The 25,340-nt window shown below is 35.3% G+C and overlaps 1 protein-coding gene and 1 non-coding gene across 14 annotated transcripts in view; one reads left to right on the top strand and one right to left on the bottom strand.

The window, feature by feature from the left end:
• LOC149248137 (serine carboxypeptidase-like 35) overlaps positions 1-4,484 on the bottom strand; it is a 55,066-nt gene extending 50,582 nt beyond the window's left edge. For all 13 annotated transcript variants that reach the window (XR_016266651.1, XR_016266652.1, XR_016266650.1 and 10 more), the window contains exon 1: positions 3,884-4,484. The gene's annotated coding sequence lies outside the window, so the exon portion shown is untranslated. The remainder of the gene's footprint in view (positions 1-3,883) is intronic.
• LOC149248138 (U6 spliceosomal RNA) lies at positions 3,519-3,619 on the top strand. The gene has a single exon (XR_016267615.1). It is a non-coding gene; the product is annotated as a U6 spliceosomal RNA (small nuclear RNA).
• Positions 4,485-25,340: the final 20,856 nt, after the last annotated feature.

The following is a 25,340-nucleotide window of genomic DNA, read 5'->3' as shown; positions in this document are numbered from 1 at the left end:
CGTTCTGTTGCGGAGTGTATGGAACTGTGTAATGCAACTGTATGCCGGACTCAAGGCAAAGTTTCTGAAGTGATGTGTTAACATATGCCCCCCCATTGTCTATATGGAGGGCTTTGATCTTTTTCTCTGACTGTGTCTCAACTAGTGCTTTGAAATCTTCAAAGTGTGCAAAAACTTCAGATTGTCCCTGAGAAGATACACCCAAGTATACGATGAGAAATCATCAATAAATGTAAGCACATACCTTGATTTGTTGATGGAAGGATGAGGAAAAGGCCCCATGAGATCGCTATGGATCAGATCTAGAGGAGAGGATGCTCTGTGAGTCTTGCGAGTGTCAAACTTTTCTCTAGGATGTTTGCCAAGGACACACCATTCACAAACTCCTTTGGAGAAACTGATATTTGGCAAGCCTTCCACCATCTCATGCTTGCTTAGCTGCTGCATATACCTATAATTTAAGTGACCAAACCTCTCATGCCAAAGCCTACTATTATCATCACCATATGTAAGCAATAAGGAGGATTCAGATTCAATAAATTCAGAAAATGTATACAGTCTGGCTCCATTGTTTACCTCATCGGTTGCAATTTTGGAGCTGCTATGTAGGTCATATATGTTCATTGCATCTGGAGTGAATTCCACTCTCTTTCTGGTGCCGAAATGAGTGATATGATAAACTGAAAGTAGGTTTACCAAATGTTTTGGAACATGAAGCACATCTTCAAAGATTCCGTGTAAAAGTTCCAATCTACCTTTTCCGGTGACCTCAATAGGTGAGTCATCTCCCATGAGGATGGGAGGTCCTTTGCATGCATCCAAAGAGGAATAGACTTCCTCTGTAGTAGCCATATGATGTGATGCACCAGAATCTATAATCCATGCACTAGGGGAAGAATTAATTGCAACTAAAGCATGAAAATTTTTACCTTTCTCGTGTGGTGGATCCTCAGTTTTCTACTTGACGCCTTGAGGGATGTGGTCCCCAAGGTTGTGCTTCTGAAGGATTTCTGCCATTTGGTCAATTTGTTTCTTCATGCAGGAGGATTCTGGATGGAATCCTCAGTGACAGTAGGTGCATTTATCTCCTTTCTTCCCTTTCTCATTTTTGGAGCTGGAGGAGTCATTGAAGGGCTTGGCGTACCCTTCCTTCTTTGGATGGGAATGCGCTTTTCCCTTGTATTTTCGCTGTTGATGTTTCTGATTTGAATTAGATCTTTGATTTTTATTGTGGCTACCATCATGCATAGCAAGTGCATGCGCTTTTGGAGGTTTGATTTTCCCCATGCCAATGAGTTTATCTTGCTCAAAAGTAAGGGACTCCATGAACTCTTTGAGAGAAGGCATAGTGTAGGATTTACCTGTTGCGAGCCTTACTGAATGAAATGTAGACACAAAGATAGAGTATTCTGGTCCGAGCTTTGACATAATAGAGAGAACTTGGCGACTCTCCTCCTTGGATTTGTCAATTCCACAACCCTTGATTTGTAGCAATATATCATTATATTTGGTGAAGAAGTCTTGAATTCTGTCATAGTTCTGTGGATCCAATGACAACAGCTCCACTTCAAGAAGATGTCCTTTTATCTCATCCTATTTCCCGTAGAGTTCTTCAACCTTTTCCAAATCTCATTGGGAGTATTGCAGGCAGATAGATGAAACTAAAACTTTGGGGAGATGCACATGCATATGGATCCATGGGCCTCATCCATGCGGTTGAGGTACTTGGATTTCTATATCGCTGAAGTGGGTTCCACTTCTGCAGCCATGGTAATCCTGTACAACCCTTTTTGATGAACCTATTGAGCCATTTGGTCCTTCCATTCATGATAGTTGTACGATGTTAGGATCGATGCTTTGGGAAACTCCATTTTTCTGTCGATCTTCGATCTCCAAGCTGTAATACCTACAAAATAAAGTAATGGTGCACTTTTTATCTAGCAACCTGTGGGCTCTGATACCATGTAAATGTGTTAGAAAACCTACACAGATGAATCTAGCTAGTAAAGGTTGAACACACAGCTTTGCAGAGCAAAAACACTAAAAGAAAATCAAAAGAACAAAAGAATGATTCATTAGAAAATAGGTTACAATGCTCATGATATAGCATTATTGGGTGAAGATCCGAAGGTAATGCACCATAGTGTTGATCAATGAGAGGACTCAACACCTACAACAAGTTCCGGAGAGAACTAGCCAGTTGCGGAGTGAAAGGAGGAGCAAATCAGGGAGTAAATCATGCAGAAGAACTAGCGAGTTGCAGAGTTAAAGAAGGAGCAAATCAGAGAGTAAATCATGCAGAAGAACTAGCGAGTTGCGGAGTTAAAGAAGGAGCAAATCAGGGAGTAAATCATGTAGAAAGAATCTTTCATGTAGTCCCATGCTCTAACTAAGTGTCCGCATGTAGGTGTGTAGTACCTCCAACAGCGTTAGGGCATCTTTATCTCGAATGCCGATTCTTGGAATATTCTGCAATTGGAGAGACATGGGCGGCGTCAAATTTTTGACTGGCCCATGTTGATCGAATTGCCTGCTGAATTTTTGGAAAATCTGCAATAGAGATAAGAATATCCGAAAATAGGTGCTACTATAGTGTTGCTAATGAAGTGTTAAAGGATGAGATTAATATAGACCTGTTTTTTTCCAAATTATGGTACATGGATGATGATTTACAGTGCCCATATCCATTAGATTGCCAAAATATTCAGGGAATGAGCAATCCAGATAAGCTCATGGACTACTTTCCATGTCAATTCATGAATCAACAATAAGCAACTCGGATATGTAAGTATTGACACTTTTTATGTATATTTTTGCTGATTAGTTTTATTTAAAATCCAACTTACAATCCAATTTCTCAAAATAATTTTCTAGATCAAATCTATTTATATATTAGAAAATGCAATATATATTTTAAATTTAAATTGTATAATTATATATATAAACCAGAGATCTAACCAGCGTTTAAGGCAACCAAATCTCTAGGTGTACATCTATAATGCTAATTAGCAATTATACTAGCAAACCCATAATTCAAACTAATTGTATATAAATGAAAATTAACCACATTTAGACTAGCAACCCCATAATTCAAACTAATTATATATACATCAAAATTAACCACGTTTATCCTGAACGCCACAGGTTATTAGGATTCGGACGGTACTATGAGCGCTTCTAGTAACATTAACGACAATAACCTGGAGCGCAACAGCTTATTCGGACTTGGACAACACTGTGAGCTCTTGAGAAAAAGGCAGCTTCATGATGGTGTAGCTCTTGAAGCATGCCCTCCGAAACAGCCCTTTGAATTCCTTCCCCTGTTCTCTGCTTCCCACCCGGCTGTATAGACCAACATCTCAATGTTAAATAAGAAACCCTATCTCCTCGACATATTTTCAGCTTCTTTGTCCTCCAACAATTGCTTCCACAATTAAGACTTTCCCCTTCCTTGGTCGCTTCTTTTCAGCAATTTCACACCCTCCTTGTCTCCAATCATGGATAAGTAAATTTATTATGTCTTTTCGAAGATATCCAATAAATTTGGAAGGACACTGAGAAGATTTGAATGACCCTTATACAAGGATAACACATCCATGGAGAAATAGTCTAAATTTTTTTAATGGAAATGCAAAGCATAGATAAATTTATTAAGCTGCAAACAAGTTTCTAAATTCATCTCGCATTTATACTACTTTATAATATAAGTTTCGAACCAGCAATTATGGTCATTTCCATGAAAATAATCAAAACTATGAAATGAAAAACTGATTCACCAATGTTTGAAATAAAAAAATAAAGATCTGAAAATAAAAACCAACAATAGCCCTTGAAATTATAAATCTTATTATTAATTAAGAATTAGGGTCTCTGCCATAGTTACCTTCATCATGACTCCATCCGCTGAAGGACTCTGCCAGATCATATTAACCTCCATCTGCTCCACTCCCGAGACCCTCATAACATTCTATAAATCATCATCCACTTGCTGTGGATGATAAAGCAATGAGTTATGGTGGAATTACCTTCATCATGACTCCATCGGCTGAAGGTCTCTGCCAGATCATATTAACCTCCATCTGCTCCACGCCGGAGACTCTCATAACTTTCTATAAATCGTCATCCACTTGCTGTGGATGATAAAGAAACGAGTTATGGTGGTAGAGAGTATCATTTCATAAAGCTGGAGCTCATGGGGTGCTGCAGATTTAAGTGATGAGTTGATCTGTTGCACGGCGCATTGAGCCAATAGAGTGCATAGAGCCTGCGATCTATGGACTCCATGAACTCCAGCTTTACGAGATGATAATCTCTGTTGCCAAGCCCATGGCTTTAAAAGTACACTCCATCCGATTCCATATCCATTCTTTTTTCTCATCCCATTGCTCAGGCCGCCGGGCAACACAGCAACTCATCATGGAATCGGCAGGAGCTCCAGCTTTATGAGATGATACTCTCAGCCGCCATGTCCACAATGAAATAAGGAGGCCTTGATTAGTGCAGTTCATGTGACCAGAAATGGAATAGATGAATGGTTCATAGAGGCTGTCGTGTGGATCAGAAATGGAATGGGATGAGTGGTTGTGATTTGTTGATTATCTCTATCATGATTGTAAATTGGACCGATGACATGACTTCGGTTGGGATATTTTCTATTTTGTTGGATGTCCCAGAATATCCAATCTAGAGATAAGGACAAAGAAATAACACTGCGTAACGGGTGGTTAACTTTTTTTTTCCCTGTTTTGTGTTTGGCCAAGATTAGCCATCTTCGATGCACCGTAATTCGGAAAAAAACAGTTCTATGTCAATCTCATCCTTCAACACTACGGTCGCAGCTGCTTTCCATGTCAATCCATGAATCAACAATAAGCACCTGAGATATCGAAGCGAATTTGAAAGAAGGGGAGTTCAACTAAAAATTACTAGAAGGATCTTAAAATATTTATAATGAAAAATATTCATTTTTAATAATTAAATAAATTTAATTATATTTAATTTGTTTTAATGTTTAGAAAATTAGCAATTGCACCATATGTTGTAAAAGAAACTCCTCGTGGGAAAGAGTAGAATTAAATTGTTACTCTCCCTGCAACATTACGAGGAAAAAGAATGCAAAAGACTAAGCACTTTGTTTCTTTGTTGTATAAGTCAAATACAAAACAAAAAGACAAAATACAAAAGATGAGTAATTCTAAACTAGAATGCATATGGGCAAACAATATTGTAATTTGCACCATGTCATCCTACAGTTGGAATATGAGTGTTTTGCAAGATTTAGTTTTCAATCTTTAATTGAGAGTTAAGGAAACATTAGCAAATTCAATTTGTTATAACCCATCTTATAGCATATGATAAATTTTAATAATAAAAACCAAAATCAGTTATCCTAGATTAAAGTAGATTTGTTACTAAGATAACAAAAAAAATACCCTAGTCGAGGTTACGTTGAATGGTGCCATCACTTGAACAACAATTTCCATTAGAGAAATCACAAATAGACCGAATGCTTTGAAATGTATTCATCATTTATTAATTAAAAGAACGACATATAACTGAATATAAACAAATTAAGCTACTTTAAAAATAATATTTCTTTTTTCTTTTCTTTTTTAAGAGGGTCAGTTATGGTATATTCATTTGGTAAAAAAAAGAGGCTAACACCTCGTACAATGTTTAGCAGATCACGAGGGGAACCAGAGTAAAACTCCTAGATTTGTGTTTTTTTCCTTTTATGTGAAAATAAAAAACGCTTGTTTTACCTACAACATTTAACTTGTAGATTCTAACATATTGTTGTAGTAGAAGAATACATTTACTTTTAATTGTTCACTACAATGAGAAACAAAACACTAGAGAGAAAAAAAGTCATGGGGTTTGGGGCAGAGTTGGGTTTGTCTACTCCTCCTACCGTTGATGGATGGATTTTTCCTCTTTCTCTGGATGTACGTCGCTTTGATCATTAGAGCTTGAATTCTCAACAAATTTATTTTTGACCATGTCTCGTAGAGAGTGCAGGGCTTGTTCGATATGGGACCAACGTTGGACAATCTTGTCAAGAGAATTTATGAGCGTGGTGCATTAATGATATAAGAACTGCAACTCTGAGGAGCAACGCTCCTTCCATTGATTATGCAAATTTTTGACCTATTCTAGTTCTTCTTTGAGGGAGCTACAATGGGGACAACCATGAATCGAAGCCATTGGGAAAAAGGAGGAGAGGGTGGAGAGGTGAATTGAGATTTCTGGAGATTCTGATGGTTCTAAGTGCAATGGGGTTGCAGGGTGAGACAAGAAGCACCACAGGGCAGAGAGAACAAATAAGAAAATAAGGAAAGAGACTGAGAGGGAGGTTGCATGTTGGAGGAAAGAATGGGCCTCAGAGGGGAGAAATGAGGAGAATTTATGGGAGGGAGAGAGCAGGATACCATCATGAGAACTCTATGAAGAGTCAAGTGAACAATTGTGATTTGAGTAAATTTCAAAGGAGAATAGCTTGAGAAGATACCCCTATTCACTTGGAAATTAGAGCTTTGACCGATAAGGATATGCCGAGGGTTTCTGAACGGTTTTTCACCAAAGTGGAAAGGACAATTTTTGGAAATAATTATGACTGGAGTCCTTTCTTTCATGTCATCAAGTAAGAAATCATGTAATATACTTGATAAAAATCTCCTCGTTGATCCTGGCCTCTCCTCGGGGTCTGCAACATGCATTGTTTTCCAATTTCTCCACCCTACCATTATTTACTCTGAAGACGCGATAATAGAAGACCTCTCCAAAAATTCTCATTTGATGTTGAATTTGAGAGACTATTTTCCAAAGGTCAACATCTTTTGGAATCATAATTTTTACCATCTGATGAACGAGGATAATTGAATCTCCAATCGCTATCATATTTTTGAAATTGCACTCACAAAGGATCTGAACATCGAGAAGGAAGCCATAGGCCCGATCCCTGTTGTTAGATTCAATACCTAACCCCCACTCGAATGACATTGATTTTGATCCCAAATGATCAATAATGAAACCTCTAGCGCTAGCTCGACCGAGATTTGATTTAGACGCACCATCAAAGAAGAAGCAAGTCCACTTGAGAGATTTTAGCCAATCCTTGAATGTCTGATCTTTCAAATGCACCTTCCAATTAATTGAGCTAAGAAGATTTCTCATGGGTAGACAGATAATGTGGGGTGATCTATCCAAGACGAAGTTGAACCAATGTCTCTCTTCATTTTGTAATAGATTGATATATATTTTATTGTTACCTTTGGAGAAAATGGTTTCCATGGAAAGACTCCAAGTTTTGGCCAAGACTTTCCTGGTTTTGGGCTTTTAGTTTTGAAATATATATTTGTTCCTTGCTAACCAATGCTGCCAACATAAAAAAGGCGGGAGGATAGTCTAGAAGCATTTAATCATGATTTTGTTTTTGAAAGAATAAGGATAACTCGACTTCCAATTGATAAAGAATTCATATATTGTAAGAGTGGAATTTAATTGGACTTGGAGAGGACTTACCAAGGCTTGCTAACTATTAATTTTCATGAAATGAAAAGATGATGAATGGATTCTTCAACTTTAAATAAAAAAGTGAAGATTGAAGGACCATGGACACCTTATTTTCTAAGATTGTGAGTTGTGAGAATATTCCCCGTGAGGATTATCCATATGAAGACTTTGACTTTGGGGAGACTTTCAAATTTCCAAACAATTTTCCAAGGGAAGCATATGGGCTATTATTCAATACCATCTTGGAATTTTCCATATCCAGATTTGACGGAATAATCTCTTCCATTTGTCTTGCATTTGAAATTGTATTGTTTCCTGAAACGAATAGGGGTTGCTCCCTTAAGATGGTGGAGGAGGAGGTTCCTTTGATGGAGAAGCTTGGGGGGGACTGTAGGAAGATTCCATTTGTACCATATATTGTCATGTTGATTCTAGGATGACATTTGATTCGATTTTAAAATACCTTTATTTTGAAGCCATAACTCGAGATATTGAATGTCCAATAAGGAAGAGAGAAAAGGCTTACCCATAATTTTATATGTAGAGATGTTTATTTCTTGTCCTCCTCGAGGGATTCTAGAAGAATTGGCTTGTATAAAGGGAAGATCTTTTTGGCATAGCTTCCAAATTTGTGAACATGGTCTATTAGGAATCTAGGAGGTGAGAAACTAATTTCGTGAGGTGCTAACGTATTTATGCTCTAAAACTTGCTTCCACCATGAAGCTTCTCCAATTATTAGCCTCCATATGAGTTTTCCTCCCAAAGTTGAGTTCATCAAACCTGGATTCATGATGGATATTCCTCCTTTTTCATAAGGAAGTGTTACATGATACCAACTTATTAAACTGAATCTTTTTTGTCTCTGTTTTACCTCCCTGCCAGAGGAACTTCCTTATGATTAACTCAATTTTTTTTTGGATCCCAGTTGGAGCTTCCACAATTGTGTATTAGTATAAGGGGATGGCAGAGAGAATTGACTTAATCAAATTTATCCTCTGAGCCAAATTAATCCATTGCATTCCCTAGTGCTACATTTTCCTCTTCATTTTGTCTATATATTTTGTCCACGCCTCAGCCTTCATAAGACAATTTGAAATTGGCATTCCTATATTCTTGAAATGCGACTAATTTGATTTGAAAGGAATGCCAAAGATTTTAGAAAAGCACTAAAGGGTTCTAAAGTTGAACATAAAAAAATCTTAAGAACATGTTAGTACATACCAAGTCATAATATATGAAGTTGAATTGAGAAAATCAAAACACAGGCTTATGCAGCTCCTCGTATAAGAAAAAACACTGGTGGAGGAAGAGGTAAGTCATTTTTCTGCATGTATTACATGAACTCTAAGTGACAAATGGATTAGGTTGTTAGAAAATGCACTCAAAACAAAAATTACATTCCATAGTAAGGAAAAAAAAAAGGACAAGTATAGGAAAAACATTGGTGGAGGAAGAGGTAAGTCACTTTTCTACATGAATGACATGAACTCTAGGTGACAAACGGATGAGGTTGTTTAAAAATTCACTAAAATCACATATCACATTCCATACTAAGGAACATAGAGGAAAAGAAAGAGAGGGTAATTATCCCAAGAAACCTCTAAAGTACACCATTGTGAGTCTGTCTTTCAGCTTCTTTTTAACTTTACTTTTGTCTAAAGGTGGCTTGTAACATCTGGTCTCATGCATGAGGACGGTGCCCACTACCATTGAGGAGATAACTTTCATATCATTCATTCTCACTTTTCCATACGATTTCAAGGGGCATTCATTCATCCCCGCCAACGTATCCAACCAGTCCTCCTAAGAAAACCATTCTGGTGAGGAAAAGGCTCGAAGCCTCTGAGCAAGAGCCTCTATGCCAAGACATCATCCTATGGGAAAATATGGCCTTATATCTCGTACTCTATTTCCCTCCCATTATTACCCTCTCATTTATATATTTCTTCTACCCTGCAATGATATTGGCTCATTATCTTCCATCCTCACACACGCTTTGCCACTCAATTAATCACTATTTATCTCCATATTTTGATTTAGGTATTAGATGATTATAAGAAAGTCTACCATCGGATTAAAAACCAATATTTGCAGTTACAATTGGGTACAATGATAGGCCATTGTTGCACAGAGCCTCTCTTGGTCAGGGGCCTCTTCCTCGCTAGACTAGTTGAATACGTGTGGGCATTTCCTCCTCCACAACCACTGCATCATTTTATTACTTTTACAAGGGGACTTTATTGCGTGACCTCTTGCGGCCGAGATTACAAATGAAAAATGATGTGGATAATGTTTTGATTTTTTAGATTAACACCAGGTTTCAACTATGTCTGTCTTCACTTTTTGTTTCCACCGTGGTAGACCGAGTATTCTTTTTCAACATTATATTTTTTTGTTAAATTAGAATGCTACTTGCCTTCAATTTTTAATTTGTACGTAATGGATAGAATAATATTATTTTCCTTACATGTTTCAGCATGAAATTAGTTTTTGTTTCCACTGTGGTAGACCGAGTATTCTTTTTCAACATTATATTTTTTTGTTAAATTGGAATGCTACCTACCTTCAATTTTTTATTTGTATGTAATGAATAGAATAATATCATTTTCCTTACATGTTTGAGCATGAAAGCATGAAATCGTGTTCAGTTAACTCCATAAAGTGACAGTAGTTAAAGATGAAACAATCAATGTTTTCAAGTACTTGTTTACATAGAACAGATTTCTCTTTAAAGATTTCTTCTAACGACAGGGGTTATTTTCATTTTCTATTAGCTCGAGGTGACTTTATTTAAATAGGATATACGTGAAAAATTATTATATCATTGATACGCACCTTACAGTTGAAAAGTTCAACAGAGCTTACCCGAGCGTATGCTAGACTCAGGGCCCACGTCCATAGGTGGAAATTAAGATGAGCTTGTAACCAAATTTAGCTCATGTGATTAAATTTTCTTGAAAGGTTAAAGTTAAGCCTAGTTTTCACTAAACTCTATGTTCTTTCATTTCAGTGCCCTCGGAAAGGAGCTCTCTCGGTCCTTTAAGAACTTTTATTTCAACTCATTCAACTCCACTTATTTCATTTCAATTTTATTTAATGTAAATGCCTTTGTGAATGACCCCAAGTCACTTGTAACCAAATTTAATTCATTTGATTAAATTTTCTTGAAAGGTTAAAGTAAAACCAAGCTTTGACTAAACCCTATGTTCTTTCATTTCAGTGCCCTCTGAAAGGAGCTCACTGGTACTTTAATAACTTCTATTTCAACATACTTCAACTTGTTCATCTCTGCTTATTTCATTTCAATTTAATTTAATTTAATGTAATTGCCTTTGTGAATGACCCCAAGTTATAGTCAATACGGTAGTGCCCTCGATGGGTTGTATCTAAACTATCGTCCCACTATTTTGCAGGCCAAATTGACTATTGCTTGAATGGAAAGTAAGTCACAGGATCATCCCACTTTTGATGATGATGATGATGGTTAACGTCCACTGAGACCACACTTTGGTCTATCGGACCTAAAGAAACAAATTATTTAGTTTGATTTAAGATTTTATTCTTATGCTCAAAAAGCTTGGAGAGAAGCCTCCCGAGCTCACTATAATTTTGACATAGTAAAAGGCTAGGAAGGTCAGTGTTGCGACAAAGATTATGAATCTGAGATCTAATGTGGTTGTACGCAGGGCACTGTAAGAGGAAGTGGTTTTCATCCTGGATGTTCCTATTCTCAGAGAGATGGTAGATCCTTTCCATCCATGGTGTTTTAGGAACTGCCCAACGACATGTTTCACTATGGAGCTCATGAGAGTTTGTTCTAATCTTCGCTATATTAATTTTCTTTTTTGAGCTAGTTAAAACAAAGAGATACTTTTGATCTTCTATGGTGGGGTTGATGACCTTCTTATAATAAATTAATTTTCTTTTAGCAGCTAAATCTTTATCACACCACATTTTTTCTTTGAACTTAGAAGTAACAATATTTTTAATATTATTAATGTTTTGCAATGCATCATTCTCGCTGATCTCCCAGAGTTTTAACGAGGCCCTCCTGTCTTTATACCACCCCTATATCAATAAATATAATATATTATATTTTCTTTAAAATTATATAAAAGTTAAAGATGATAAAGATAATAATTATAAAAAATTATATTTTATTAAAATAATTATTTACAATTTTATAATTGTTTAAAAGTAATAAAGATAATATTTTATTGATTAACTCATGAGATATAGATTAGTTGGTTTTCCATAGCATTTCATAATGCATTTAACATTGTTAAACGCACAAGTCCGGGATCGAATAACTCTTCCAACTAGAACTGTTTATGTTTATGTTCTCAAGTAACAATAGTCGACCCTTTACTCTGTATTACTTCAAGCAAGAGGATCTACTTGCAAGATCTATGTACCAGATATATGCACCAGATGTTGAGAAGGTAGCCAAAAACCTGTTGGACAAACGCCATTACCTCCTCACGTTTTGCGATGAACAAGACTGATGCGCTTCCCTGAAGCTCACGCGCCACACAATATAGGTATGACTCTCAAATGTGGCAATAGAATTAAAAAATAGTAGCCGGCTCAAACAATGTCATAGAATAGCTCCTCCAGCTCAGGTCCAAAATCAAACAAACTGGAATTCCTCTTCCAATCAACAACTAAACACACGAGAGACTCAATCACAAAGTTAATTAAAGATACAAGAGACTCAATCACAATTTCATATAGTGATGCTATGATATCAAATTAAAATGAACACCAATTAGGGAAGAAATGTCCAGCTCTCATGTGAGACCAACTCAACTTCAAGAGTTTATGCACTCAACACACTACACATTCAATAAACCAAAAATGTCATACATATAGGGTTATATATCAGTTGAGGAGTTATAACAATCTCCTAAAAAATAAGATCACACAATTAACAATAATATAAAATAATTTACATTTCTCCATTATTCCATCTTAAATTAAGGTCTATTTTACCATATAAATTAAAATGGTGATTTTGTAACCATATTTAAATTTATTTAATGATCACATAAAAATTAAATACTTACGATATAACAAGATTCTTAAGCAAGAATATTCACCCCATTTTACTATGGATGTTACTAACTTCTAACTTAATACTTACAATAAACTTTCAAAATAAAAATATTTTTAAACATGGATATTCATCTTCAATTTAAGATGGATATTATTAACTTGTAAATAGGTTTTGTTACAATACCAGTGGCAGTACCATGACTTATCATTAACACTTGCCCCAAAATTATAACTCATTAAAAATTAAAATATTTTATAAATACTTTATTTTTATTTTATTTTATAATATTTTTAAATTAAATCTAAAAATAAAAATGTATGGGGAGATGTTGTAGTGGTGTAAATGTTTGTAAATATTTCCATATCGACTCAATTAAAAAATAATAAAAGATTAAAAGTAATTTCTTAGAAAGACCACCTCCAAAATGTTGTAATGTTGTATAAACATTTTAACTAATTTAAAAATAAATAAATATATAACAAAATAAGAAAAATAATAATGATAATTATCAATAAAACATTTTAACTTGATTAAATTACATAAAACTAAAAATAAAATATAAAATATAAACATAATAATTATATTTATATTTATAATTAATCATAAGATACGCCTCCATCTATCTAAAATCTATCTATCTTAACTCTACCTACCAAAAAATTAAAAGAATCCAATCTCTAAGACATGAAAAGGTACCAGCCTTAGCCTCCAAAAAATAAAATTTATTTCCAAATTAAATAAGAAATATCAAAATTAAATAATATATTCAAACTAAGATAAAGTATTATAAAACAAGTGTAGTGAATCGATCAATTTGTAGTTATAATTTTTTTTATATAGAACATACATTTAAGGGAGTTTTTCTTCATTTCAAGGATGATATTTGGACTAAACTGCTTGATTATAACTTTGCTTTGGTTATGAGCACAATGCATTTCAATCAATAATATACACAGGATAACTACTTACTTTATAACCTTCTATTTGTCTTTCACATCATCCAACCCCTCACATTAACCCATTAATACATAATTCATTATATATCTACTTGAAACAGATATATATCCTAGTCGGTGCCTTCTCAGAAATCCTTGAGGCGCCTCACAAAGGAACGTAGTCTTCTTAATGACAGAAGAAGGAAGATTGCCAACAAAGAGAGCAAGGGGAAGCCTTGATGACAAAAAAAGGAAGATTGGGGAAGCCTTGATGACAGAAAAAGGAAGATTGCTCGCAGAGAGCAAGGGGAATAATTAGCAATCCAGGAAGATGTTGGAATTTCTGCTGATTTCAAACAAAATTCAACAAAGCAGAACAATGCTATGATACCACTGTTGGGGATTTTTCTGGTAAAATCCCAAAAACAAACAAACTGAACACACACAGAGACAATGCTCTGTTTCTCTGCCACAGGATCTTTTGCACAGGGAAGCTTAAAATAAATTTCTGAGAACAGAGTATTACATACCCAGAAAAATGCTTGTATTCATTAAAATAAAAATGCCTGATACATATTTCTTCCTCTTTCACTCAGAGGGATTTACCAAAAATATATTTCAACCAACAAAAAAAACTCACCCAGAAAAATGTTTGTATTTATTAAAATAAAAATGCATGATACATATTTCTTCCTCTTTCACTCAGAGGGATTTACCAAAAATATATTTCAACCAACAAAAAAAACTCTGTCTCCTCCTGAGATTTTACACTGCTAGTGTGTAAAAATCCCTTTTACATTTACTGGTGTAAAAACATTTTACATATACTGCTGTAAAACAATTTTTACATATATTTGCTCAAAAAAAAATATGTGCTACTGCACGTTACAACATCTCACAAATGTTTTCAAATACAATACCAAAATCTTGGATTCATCTTACGCTGCTGCGTTTCACTGGTCTTCGTCTTCGTTCTGTTCTTCATTCACTTCATGTGCAAATAAAAACATAAAACATTACAGCTACGAGCCCTTTTCATTTCATTCATTATTTTTCATTCACCCTTGCACTGCTGTGCAAGCCTCAATTGTTCTTCACACGAAATATGAACATACGCTGCCCCTTATCACTCTACGCACTGCTGTGCGATGCATACTCTCCTTGCTTCACACAAAAATTGGTCAACGCATCATTTATGCACTGCTGTGCATCTTCCCTCATTTTTCACTGCTCCTTCGTTTGGACAACATCCAAAAACTTACATTTTCATTTCAATCTTCATTCTGTTTGCATTAACACATTGCACTGCAGTGCAAAACACTCCTTGCTTCACTCTACGCACTGCTGTGCGATACATTACATGCTTCACACAATGGTCGACTCATAAAAACCATTTCTTAAAACATATGCGCTCCCCCTGTTTTCTTTCACTGTCGCGAGCTCACATTTCACAATAGTCAACTCAACAAAACGTTAACCTTTTTTTAATATATATGCCATCAAAAAAAAATAACACATAACGTGCATATGCCCATATCTCCGGTGTAATTAAAATTTAAGGTTCTACCAACAACTTACAAACCCATTTAATTTTCAGCATGGTGAAGGTACTTCATTAATTCGCTGACAAGTCGGCGGTCAAAACAGAAGTTTGATTTTACTCCACACAAGGTATTTAATGCTGGCTCGAATGCAGGTTGAAACGATGGACGACGGAGATCGATGAGCTGCATCGGACGGTGGACAAGAATATCGGGAGCCCACTTCATGCCGAACGTTAGGCTCCGATAAACCTGTACGGAAGGAAAAATGCTGAGGACGCGTGGCTGAAAAAAATTGCATCGGAGTCGATTGTCCAGAAACCACTTCACACCAAAAGGCGGTTTGAAATCTGTCAGGTGGTTTGCTGAAGTGGTTTTGTTGCTACGTGCTGGCTGAGTCGGCAACTGACTGGCTGTCGTCGCTGTCCACGTCCGCGTCCACGCTGCTTGCAGTTGGAATTAATATTCCAACACTCCCCCTTAATTTCAACTGCTGGGCGTTCAGTCATACCCAGACACTTCATCAAAAATTCAAAACTTTTCTGATCCAATGGTTTGGTCAGAATATCTGCTACCTGCTCCTTCTCTGCTCTCATGGGAGTTTTAATTTCATATCTCTCCCCTATAAGAAGATCCATATGATAGAGTTCTACCAGGGTCTTCATCAAATCTTCAATCTCTTCTTCTGTCATATTGACAAGGGTGTTGGCAGTGAAGCCCATCTCAACCATCTTGGCAAGAGTTACATATCGAACTCCATATTCTTTAAACAGATCTTCAAGGAACTTTAATTCCTTTCTCCCATTCATGGGTTCTGTCCATTTCTTATTTTTAACTCCATCTTTTAAATGAACATGGTCATCAACATGACTGGATAAAGCAAACAAAGAATTCATACCTTCATTTGTTGCCTCTTGTTCATTTCTCCTCAAGGGTGTCTCTTGCTGCCCTTGCGTTGGCACTGCTGTTTGGGGATGTACTTCAGCCATCTCCTCATCATCTTCATTATGAGTCAAACAGTTTTTATCATTCACTGTTTTCTCTAAGCTTTCATCACAAGCTTTCTCCTCAATGAACTGAGGTTTTTCTGTCTTCACTTTCTCCATGCCTTGATAGGCTGCCTTGAGAGTTTGCCATGCTTCTTTGGATGTCTTAGCTGCTGCTATCCTTGGAAACACACTCTCATCCACTGCTCGATACAAGAAGTAGAGGGCCTTAGCATCCTCCTTCTTATAGTTCTTCAACAGCTCTTTCTCTGCCTGAGTTAAGCTATTAAACTCATCATCATTTGCTGGTTTTTCAAAACCATCTTCAACAAATTCCCATAAATCTTCTGAGAAAAGAAAAGCTCTCATAACTATTGCCCAATAGTCATAGTTTTTTCCATTGAGTAGTGGGAGTTGAGTATTAAAAATACCCATGCTAGTGCTGGTGCTTGCCATTCCTTGTACTTCTTAACTATGCTTTAAAATACTTGACTGTGTTTTTAAAATGACTCACTGTTTCTTCAACAGCAACACAGAAAATTAATCTGAGAAATACCTGAATCTTTTCTTGATTAAGTCTTCACTCTGCTGGAGAAGCTGTTGCAGCAAAAGAACTCCTTTCTTCAGCTTCTTGAACACCTTCAAAGACCCTAAACCTGCTCTCATACCACTGTTGGGAATTTCTGATGATTTCGAACAAAATTCAACAGAGCAGAACAATGCTATGATACCACTGTTGGGGATTTTTCTCGTAAAATCCCAAAAACAAACAAACTGAACACACATAGAGACAATGCTCTGTTTCTCTGCCACAGGATCTTTTGCACAGGGAAGCTTAAAATAGATTTCTGAGAACAGAGTATTACATACCCAGAAAAATGCTTGTATTTATTAAAATAAAAATGCCTGATACATATTTATTCCTCTTTCACTCAAAGGGATTTACCAAAAATATATTTCAACCAACAAAAAAAAACTGTCTCCTCCTGAGATTTTACACTGCTGGTGTGTAAAAATCCCTTTTACATTTACTCGTGTAAAAACATTTTACATATACTGCTGTAAAACAATTTTTACATATATTTGCTCAAAAAAACATTATGTGCTACTGCATGTTACAACATCTCACAAATGTTTTCAAATACAATACCAAAATTTTGGATTCATCTTACGCTGCTGCGTTTTCACTGGTCTTCGTCTTCGTTCTGTTCTTCATTCACTTCATGTGCAAATAAAAACATAAAACATTACAGCTACGAGCCCTTTTCATTTCATTCATTATTTTTCATTCACCCTTGCACTACTGTGCAAACCTCAATTGTTCTTCACACGAAATATGAACATACTTGCCCCTTATCACTCTACACACTGCTGTGCAATGCATACTCTCCTTGCTTCACACAAAAATTGGTCACCCTCATTTTTCACTGCTCCTTCGTTTGGACAACATCCAAAACTTACATTTTCATTTCAATCTTCGTTCTGTTTTCATTAACACATTGCACTGCTGTGCAAAACACTCCTTGCTTCACTCTACGCACTGCTGTGCGATACATTACATGCTTCACACAATGGTCGACTCATAAAAACCATTTCTTAAAACATATGCTTCACACAATGGTCGACTCATAAAAACCATTTCTTAAAACATATGCGCTCCCCCTGTTTTCTTTCGCTGCCGTGAGCTCACATTTCACAATAGTCAACTCAACAAAACGTTAACCTTTTTTTAATATATATGCCATCAAAAAAAAATAACACATAACGTGCATATGCCCATACCTCCGGTGTAATTAAAATTTAAGATTCTACCAACAACTTACAAACCCATTTAATTTTCAGCATGGTGAAGGTACTTCATTAATTCGCTGACAAATCGGCGGTCAAAACAGAAGTTTGATTTTACTCCACACAAGGTATTTAATGCTGGCTCGAATGCAGGTTGAAACGATGGACGGCGGAGATCGATGAGCTGCATCGGACGGTGGACAAGAATATCGGGAGCCCACTTCATGCCGAACGTTAGGCTCCAATAAACCTGTACGGAAGGAAAAACGTTGAAGACGCGTGGCTGAAAACAATTGCATCAGAGTCGATTGTCCGGAAACCACTTCACACCAAAAAGCAGTGCGAAATTTGTCAGGTGGTTTGCTGAAGCGGTTTTGTTGCTGCGTGTTGGCTGAGTCGGCAACTGACTGGCTGCCATCGCTGTCCACGTCTGCGTCCACGCTGATTTCTGCTGCAGTTGGAATTAATATTCCAACATAAGATGGTCACTGAAGGAAGCAAACACAATGAAATATGATCATTCCAATTCCATTCGAGATAATCTAAAAACATTTTTACCGATACAATTTGATAAAATACATTTTCTCAACTGAAAATTTCTTAACCAAAATGAGTGGCCAAAAATTAATTTTATTTCCAAATTAAGTAAGAAATATCAAAATGTAAGAAGATATTCAAAGTCAGATAAAGTATTATAAAACAAGCGCAATGAATTGATCAATTTCTAGTTATTATTTTTTATATGGAACATACATTTAAGGGAGTTTTTCTTCATTTCAAAGATGATATTTGGGCTAAACTGCTTGATTATAACTTTGCTTTGGCTACGGGAACAATGCATTTCAATCAATAATATATACATAGGATAACTACTTACCCTATAACCTTCTATTTGTCTTTCGCACCGTGCAAGCCCTCACATTAACCCACTAATCCACTGATACTCTTCTTTTTGTCTTTCACACCATGAAAGCCCTCACATTAACCCACTAATCCAGTGATACGTATTTCATTATTTATCTACTTGAAATATATATATATATATATATATATCCTAGTCGGTGCCTTCTAAGAAAGCCTTGAGGCGCCTCACAAAGGAACGTAGTCTTCTTGATGACAAAAGAAGGAAGATTGCCGGCAAAGAGAACAATTTGCAATCCAGGAAGACGACCGCTGAAGGAAGCAAATGCAATGAAAGATGATCATTTCAATTCCATTCGAGATAATCTAAAAACATTTTTACCGATTCAATTTGATAAAATACATTTTTGCAATATTGATTCTAAGACTAATATAAGGAAAATAAATAATAAGATCCATCTATTGGAAGAATGATAAAAAGGAACATTTGAGATGTAGCACTGTTCTTCATGTCCAAAACACCACAAAAATCAACGGCATCTCCATCTATTCAAAATACCCAACAAAATGTCACGCCTCAAATGCAACACAGACATTAAAAAGAACCACGAAAAAATCAGATACAGAAGCAAATCTCTAATCTGTTTAATACAATACTGTAACAATGGCCAAAATGTTCAGTTCATCAAGAAAGAAATGTGTATTACAATCTCGTTTCAATCACTCAAGGAGGAAAGTTGGTTTCGTGGATTTGTAGATTTGATAGGAATGGTTGTATGTAGCTTTTTTCTTCTAATTACTAATCTGATGGCACATAAATCTTCAATTGTCTAACATTCAATTTGAGGTTGCAGAGTGACGGAGTTTTTTCAAAGAGGAACGCCTTCCAACTTAATAATTAATAATTAATGTAAAGATATTAAAAATATTAATGTGGGTTATATAACCAAAAGCTTCATAAATATAGCAAAAAAAATTATTACAACACGAAGAATACCTTACCAGTGCACACATTTACCTAATTAACCACGTATAAAAAGGTTATGAGTCAACATTAACTTGAGAAAAAAATAGAATTACACATCTTATTGTAAAATGAACCATTTTATTAAATAAAATTTTCTTATATATTAATTTCCCCATCTAATTAAAATATGAACTTATTAGAATAGGAATAATCGCAAATCCCTAGGAAATTGGTGGACATGGTTTGTAACACACTACATACAAACTCTGTAACACACTATAGTCGTTGATAATCATCTAGATGAAACATATGCAGAGCATATTCCCTTGAGAATCAATCTAGGTGGTCAATTAAAAAAATAAAAATAAAAATCAACAGATCCTCATCCACCTTAAGTTGAAATAATAAGCCTTCGGCAATAATAATTAAATGATTCACTTTAAAAGAGCTTTGCATCTCAAGAAATTTGATCTCTCTTGGCTTGGAAATTTGGAGTTAAAATAGATCTAGGCTAGTTTAACTATTATTTATAATTAATTATAATTATAAATATAAATATAATTATTAATTTTATTCCTTTATTAATTTTATTTTATATTACAACATCTCTACATCAAATGTTTACATATCAATTAAGTTTACTTGTGAACTTCAAATATAAAGAATGTTTTTAATAAAAATTGAATTCAGTGATGGAAATCTTGGATAAAATATAATATTACAATAATATATATTACTCAATATTTATTACCACTCACACCCAATAAAAAGTGGCTAGGGGTGGGGGGAATATTAATTCAAATGTTTACATATCAATTAAGTTTACTTACGAACATCAAATATAAAGAATGTTTTTAATAAAAGGTGAATCCAGTTATGGAAATCTTGGATAAAATATAATATTACAATATTATATATTACTCAATATTTATTACCACTCAAGCCCAATAAAAAGTGGCTAGGAGTGGGGGGAATATTAATTAAAATGTAATATTATTACTAATATTGTTGTCACACCCCACCCTAAATATTAGGTTTTATTCAATATTCCCCCTTACCCGTACTAATTTTATAATTGAGCTTGTTTACTTTTAAACTTCAAATATAAAGAAAAATTACAATAAGAAATGGACCTTGGGCAAAATGTAATATTATAATATTATATTTTACCCTTAAAAAATGGACGGAGCTAGGAAAAAAATACATTTTTCCTAATATTTCCCCCACCTGTTATAATATCCACACAAAATGCGGAGTGTGAACATATCCATAAAAACGTTTTACCTTTACAAGCTAAATGGATTATTTTCTACATCTAATTATGTATCTAAATATAACATCAAGCTAAGATGAATCTAGGCTACTTTAATTTCCCCCTTCAATAGGTTACATCATCTAAATATAACATCAGACTAAGACGATCTAGGCTACTTTAATTTCCCCCTTAAATAGGTTATATTCTGCATGAATTCCATGGGTCAATACCATTGATTCTTGAAACAATGGGTTATTTTTATTTTTTTATATTTAATTTTTATACGTTATTTTTGTTTTATTTTCACTAAGTTAAAATGTTTACATTATCCATTTTTTTTCAAGTTCAATTATTTTGATTCACTACATAAATGTATTAGGTTGTAGAGTCGCTCAATAAGTTCAAACAAATTTTAAATAAGTAAATTTAATTTGGTGAAGATTTTTTTATTTTTATTTTGTTTCCATGTGATTCGCCAACCAACTCCTACAAAATTTTTATACCAAGTAAATCCACTTCTAAGTCCACTGAATATTTTTACCAAATATATTCATCTGAGTTCCACCAACTAGATCCACCTCTACGTCTATGGCTGCAGAATATTTGTACCAAGTAGATTCAACCAAGATCCATCCAAAGGTGTCAAATATGGAGCCTTACCACTTTACCTCTAAAAAGTGTAAAGAATTGAATTGGTGACCTCTCAATAACAAAGGTATATTTAACTAGAGAGACAACTAATATATGTGTGTGTGTGTTTTCTTTTAAGGGATCATGGAATCTAATATAAAGAATGCTAAAATAGACAAATAACTCTCTTACAAACAAAAAAATATAATAAAAGAAAAATTATCAAACAAAAATTAATAAATTAGATAAATAAAGTACAAAAACTAATAGATTAAATAAACATAATGTATAAAACGATTGGCTATAACCAAACCAGAAGGCATAACATTTTTCTCAAAAGTTAAATGGTATAATAAGTTGGACTCAAGTGATATTTATATATAATATTTAATTTAACAGAAATGAAAAAATTCATAATTTATAATATTTTTAAAATAAATTATAATTAATTAAAAATAGTTAAATTTCACCTTAAAAATTTAATATAATAATAAATTTAATTTCACAACGTTCATAAAAAATGACTACATGCTATTTTACCAGTATATTCTTTTCTGTAGGATATAGAAATTAATTAGATATGAATGTGTGGCATTTACGTAAAACGACAAAGATGCAAGTGGAACAGTTTCATTTTCTGCCATGAGGTAATAACCCAAAATGGAAAACTGTATAGTTATTTTTCTGCAAGATTATTGTGTAAGCAACAAAAGAAGTAACAACCCAGAAAATTAGGCGATAAATCCCCAAACCCTAGGCTACCCTCAACAATGTTGGATTACACAACTCATAATCTAGACCAAGGGATCCAAAACGGTGTGAAGTAGAACCAACCTGGACAACAGAGAATGCATGCACCTGTAAGTTAGGAACGCCATGGACCCGATCATGTAATACAAAGTTTGTGGAGACTCCTTACATGTTAAGAACAAAAACAAAAATTTAGAAGAAACAACAAAAAAATAATACATTCAATACTTGCCACAAAAGAGAATTATCGAACAAGCCTTACCTCCCATTACGGTGAAACCATGAAGGAGAACTGTGACAGGGCCTTTGTCGGCAAGGTTAAACAAGGTTAGCGACTATGTAAGTTAACATTAAACCATAGTCGTTCAACCTTTAACCAAAATAGACGATTACCTGCAAGATGGAACCCTGGAATCCTCGTACAAGGTCGATGAAAGAGGGTCGAAGGCTCAAGGGTGACATGAGAGGTAACCCTGTCATAGTAGCCACGCCTCCAGAGCTGTAGGAGTGTACCGACAAGAAAACTATGAAGCTCCTCTACCCTGTATGAGCAACAAAAACTCGAGTTGGGTTCTGGATTGATAAAAAAGACAATATAGTGCGTGATACTTCAAACAAAAACAATATGACGGAGAAATACTTACCTAGTTGCATAGCTTCCTCGCGAGGTAACATTGTTGAAAATTAAAAGGGAGTTGTCTATAATGCGACTTTTTGGAGATTCCGGTGACGGAATCCCGCGGAAGAAATTGAGGTTAAATCTTGATTTGTTGCAGTTAAAATGGTTTTTTAACTACATATTTGGATTCAGCACCCTGAAAAACCCTTGGGACGCTTTGATTGTGCAGAAACTAGCTATCAAACTTGCGATTCCAATAAATTGCTGCCGGATTTTGACCAGAAAAACCCACCCGAAAGACTTCCAAAAAGTCTCATTATTAGACAACTGCAAATTAAAAATGAATGTTGGGTTGGGGAAGGCAAGTGGTTACCTTAACTTCCCTAGACAAAATGAGACTTTAGATTAATATTCACAAGATCAACGGTGATAGACATGACACCTGTAGGGTTAACAAAACATCTAGACAATGTACATTAATGATATAAATGTATTATGATGGATGGAAACTAAGATAAGAAACCTTCGGTTGTAGACCAAGCGATGGTGTAATAAATTAATTTAATATTAATTACAATTTTACCCTTTCTACACTAAAAGTCAAGTATGTTATGCCATGGTTCTTAAATAATGAATGAACCTTTAATTAGGAGATTTATTACCGGTTACGTTATGAAAGGAGTTGGTTACTTCAAGTGTCATGGTAAATAATTTATTTTATATATAGTACTGTATACATGTTACATATGGTATCAGAGCCTAGGTTCCGACATTGAAGCTTCTGGGAATTAAAAAGAAACAGTTTGTGGATGTATTAACACAAAGCAAGAGAGAAAGCAACAAGGACAGAATGTAGAGGGGATCCAAGCCGCCAAACAAGTCAAATGCATCATATGTAGGGGCTGACCCAAAAATGTGGATACAATTGGGAGAAGAATCCTGCGAGGCCAATGATGCTCTGCCAGAAACTCTCCTATAGTTATGTGCCAAAATGATTATTTTGAGAATTGATAATGAAAGGTTACGACAGGAGCAAGAAAGGATTTTGAAAAGTTTGTCTGATTGATAGAATCAGTGTAGACCTAAGCCCAGTGCTGGTAAGGGGAATAAAATTGCAACCTTCCATCATAGGGAAGATAATGCCGAGTTGGCAGGGGGACAGGATAATGATGAAGGACATTCTGATAATGTTTATGATGATCGAAAAGAAAAAAGGTAGAAAAATGAACTCCAAGGAGAATTTAAAAAAATAAAACCCCCAATCTTTGAAGGTGAAACTGAAGAAGTAGCGGAAGCATGGTTGATTGATATGAATAAATATTTTCAAATCTACAAGTAGAGCGATAATTTGAATGCCAGACTAGTTGTATATCAACTACGAGGTAAGGCCACTCTGTGATGGGGAGAGATAAAAATTGTGGGGAAAATTGAAGAACAGCAAGTTACTTGCGCATAATTCCATAAGAATTTCAAGGACAAATATTTGACAGAGCATTACTGTGATGAGAAAGAAAAAGAGTTTCATGATTTGAACCTAGGGACCTTAACCATGAATGCGTTTGTAAGACAATTTACCTCCTTACTGCGGTATGTACCATATATGTGGGAGGAGAAAGCTAATATTTAACACTTTATCAGTAGTCTACCTAACTTTATGAAGGAAAAGCTAGAATTTGATTATCCGAAAACAATGGATGAAGCTATACAGAAAGCCCGCATTTGTTATTAGCAGATGAAACAAAAAAGGAAGGTACCAAAGGTGGTTTGAATCGAAAGGGGATGAGGAATCTGCCAGTTAATCGACAGGCAAGGGTTGTTATTGGGAATGACTTACATCAAATAATGTTTAATAAGTATCCAGCAATGAACCCCCCAAAGGACTGAACACAAAGTGAAAACAGGCAAACTGAAGCAACGAATAAATCTGCAAATGATCAGTAGGAGAAGCCAACCTTGCAGTGTCGGAGGTATGGAGAATCTCACTACCACAAGAACTGCCCACATCAAGCAAGAATAAAGAAGATCACAAACATGCAAGAATCCTTTACAGTTGGGGAGGTGGTGATGCAGGGGAATTTGAACACCTTAGTGGAAAAAAAATTAGAGAAAGAGACACGTGGATGACCACATGGACAACCAGGCCAACCATAACTGAATTCTATTCAAGGAACTAATTTGAGTTCAAAAATCAATTAAAACTGAATGTATGCATCAAGAAAAAGAGAGAACAGATGTGCGTGGAGAGGGACGAGCGGTGGCAGAGGACGAGTACGGGGCAGGGGCCGAGGCTTCCCTGACTCGTCCCCAAAATGTATTCTTTCTGTCTTCCGTAATTGGTAGTAACACAGTTGCGGATTGCTAGAGACAACACCTAAGAAGAATATCGAGATAGTGTTGAAAAAGAATGGACAGATTCGATGAACCCTTGAACCAATGCCC

The sequence above is a fragment of the Pinus tabuliformis genome, chromosome 7, assembly GCF_031772625.1.
Source record: "Pinus tabuliformis cultivar Carrire ecotype Pingquan chromosome 7, CPIR1, whole genome shotgun sequence".
Taxonomy (NCBI): domain Eukaryota; kingdom Viridiplantae; phylum Streptophyta; class Pinopsida; order Pinales; family Pinaceae; genus Pinus; species Pinus tabuliformis.
This window is presented reverse-complemented; position numbering and strand designations above follow the sequence as displayed.